This window comes from Triticum aestivum, chromosome 2A, assembly GCF_018294505.1.
Source record: "Triticum aestivum cultivar Chinese Spring chromosome 2A, IWGSC CS RefSeq v2.1, whole genome shotgun sequence".
NCBI classification, from domain to species: domain Eukaryota; kingdom Viridiplantae; phylum Streptophyta; class Magnoliopsida; order Poales; family Poaceae; genus Triticum; species Triticum aestivum.
The window spans coordinates 53,764,121-53,767,012 of NC_057797.1; positions in this window are offsets into that span (position 1 = coordinate 53,764,121).

A 2,892-nucleotide genomic window follows, 5' to 3' on the forward strand; every position below is an offset into this window, starting at 1 on the left:
CCGGAAGGGCGATCCAAGCTCACGCACGATCCAGCGCGGGAGCGTGGTAGTGCGACTGCTCCTGCTGGGCAGTCGTCGAAACGCCCTCGGACCTCTTCTCCTACACTGACTGGAAAGGCTCCCAAGCTCCCGCGCGCAGCGTCGTCCAAGCCGCCCAAGGCTCTGCCCAAGATGAAGATGGCCGTCCCCACCATTTCTGGGTAATAATAAAACTTGTTATCCTTTGTCGACCGTGGATGGATCCTTGGTCGATCCATTGAGCCAACCGACTGACTTTCGAGGCTTGCAGTGCTGCTACTTCTGAGATCCCCGCCAAGGAGGATGACCAAGAGATGGAGGATGCTGTTACCTCCAACCCTGGTACGATTACTGACGTTCCTCATTGAGTTGACTAAACATTTATTGCAACCCTGGTCGATTGAACGTTTCCTTTGTAGCCCCTCCTCATGTTGTCGACCTCCCGGATGACGACGACAACGAACCACTGAGAATGAGGAGGAACAAGATGTCGACGGCTGACAAGACCCCCCAACCTGCTCCGGCGTCTGAGGCCATGGCTCGGGATGGTGGTGACACCACTCGGGCTTCTGTGACTTCCGCCATTCCTCTGACGAGCGTGCGGCCTTCGGCGTCGACTGCGGATCCACCTTCGCTTTTTGCTGCGTACCCCGTCCCTGAGGACCAAGCGGCTGCTGCAAAGGAGGCTATACACCAGGCGAGGATCATGATGGAGCAAGTGAAGATGGCTCGGGAGGCCAGCCAAGCAGCCTATGACGCGAGTTCGGCTCTTTAGAGCAACGTCTAGGTCAGTCGACTCAACACTTGGTCTGTTATGATATGTTGTTTGAAGAGTCTCTTTTCCGAAGATCTTTTGTATCCGTATCTGTACACCCACTGGGTGTGTCTGCCAATTCTTGGACGAGTGGGGGCACGCTAAGTGCACCCATTGGGTGTAGTCCCCGAGACTACGGTGGACTGCTGGCAGTCGACTGTAGTCTTTACATTGTGTTGCTGTAGCTGTATTTCTTCACTCGGTTTTGCCCCGAAGATCTTTTTTTTGGTCGAACCGGTGGGGCCACGCTGAGTGCACCCACTGGGTGTAGTCCCCGAGACTACTGTCGAATGTTTTTGATTCGGCTGTGGTCTTAGAAACGTCGTCATTGTCTCTTAGTTACTCGGAAGCAACTTATCTTGGACGTTTGTTGACTGATTTTTCTTTTACAGAAATCCTGCGAACTTGTAGCTCGCTATACTGAGTTGGAGAAGCAGAAGATTCAACTAAACCTTGATCTGGAGCTGGCCAGAACAGAGCTGTAGAAAGTCAGAGACGGCGCTGCAGGTAAGACGACTTTGTCGACTGGTTAGTTTTTAGGCTTGAGTATCCTTCTGCTAATTCTGATTCAATCATCATTTCTTCGCAGAAAAACTGAACGAAGCTCTGGCGAAGAAGGATCAGGACTTGGCTGCTGCCCGTAAGGAGGTTGATGACAAGACCGCTCTGGCCGTACAGAAGCTGGCTTCGGTCGACCACTTAGAAGAAGAGAATACCAAGCTGAAGACCACTCTGAATGAAGCCAACAGAGAGTGTTCACGTTGGAAGAAGGAGAACCTCACCCTGAACGAGAAGATGGAAGGCATCGCTCGCAGGAGGGACGACCTGGAGAGCTACTTGAGAAGCCTCGCCAAGAAGTTGTACATCAAGCTTGAAGGTGCACATTCAGTTCCGACTGGGTTTTTTTTGTGTCGACTCAGTCTATGAAAATTGACTTATCCTTGGATCGTGTATGCAGAGCTTTGCCAGAACTTTGAAGAGGAGACTGGGCGGATCGAAACAGGTTTGGATCCAATCAACTCTCCTGTGAAAGATGAAGCTGCCATGAATCTGCTCCGACTGGAATCTCGCATTGACGGCGTCGTGGACTACTTGGCTCAACTGAAGGTTGCCATGTCACGGATCGACCCAGCACTTTGGCCAGAGGCTACGCTCCAAAACGATCTCGAGTCTCTGATGACTCGACTTAACGGAATCCCTGACCGAGTGCAGAAGTGGAAGAGGTCTTCTGCTCGGTGTGGCGCTGATGTGGCTCTGTCTCTGGTCCGCGTCCATTGCAAGGAGGCGCGAGAAGAGAAGCTGGCCGCCATCCAAGTTGCCAATACCAAGAAGCACAACTTTCAAGATTTCATGGAGACTTTCATCGCTGCTGCCACCCGTATTGCAGACGGGATCGACTTGGATGAGTTCGTCGCCCCTTCCAGTCCTCCACCTGAGGAGTGAAAAACTTTTAAGCTCCACTTTAAATTTGCCTCGGAATGCCGAGTGGATTTTGTAACCGTTAAACTCCGTCGAGCTGAGGGCTCGATTACTTTGGCCTGAGGTCTGGGACCTTTAGGTCTTATTTGAATTGGATTTATCGTTGAATATCTTCATGGATGATCCGTCGAGTGGAACTCGATCTTCACTCGAAATAACTTTTGTATTTGTGGTGCAGCTCCAAAGGAGAAGGTAGCAGTCGATTTGCACCTCGTCGTCCTTGCGGATTGGGTTGTGTCCTGTACTTAGGCGAGCGCTGGGCTGCAGCTAAGCCCCCAAATGGGAGGTTGGCTCTCCAGTCGGTAGGACTTTTCAAACTTAGGCGAGTGCCGGACTGCAGCTAAGTCTCTAAGTGAGAGAACTTAGGCGAGTGCTGGACTGCAGCTAAGCCCCTGAGTGGGAGGATTGGTCTCCACTCGGTAGGATTTTTTCAAACTTAGGCGAGTGCCAGACTGAAGCTAAGTCTCTAAGTGAGAGAACTTAGGCGAGTGCTGGACTGCAGCTAAGCCCCCGAGTGGGAGGATCGCTCTCCACTCGGTAGGATTTTTTCAAACTTAGGCGAGTGCTGGACTGCAGCTAAG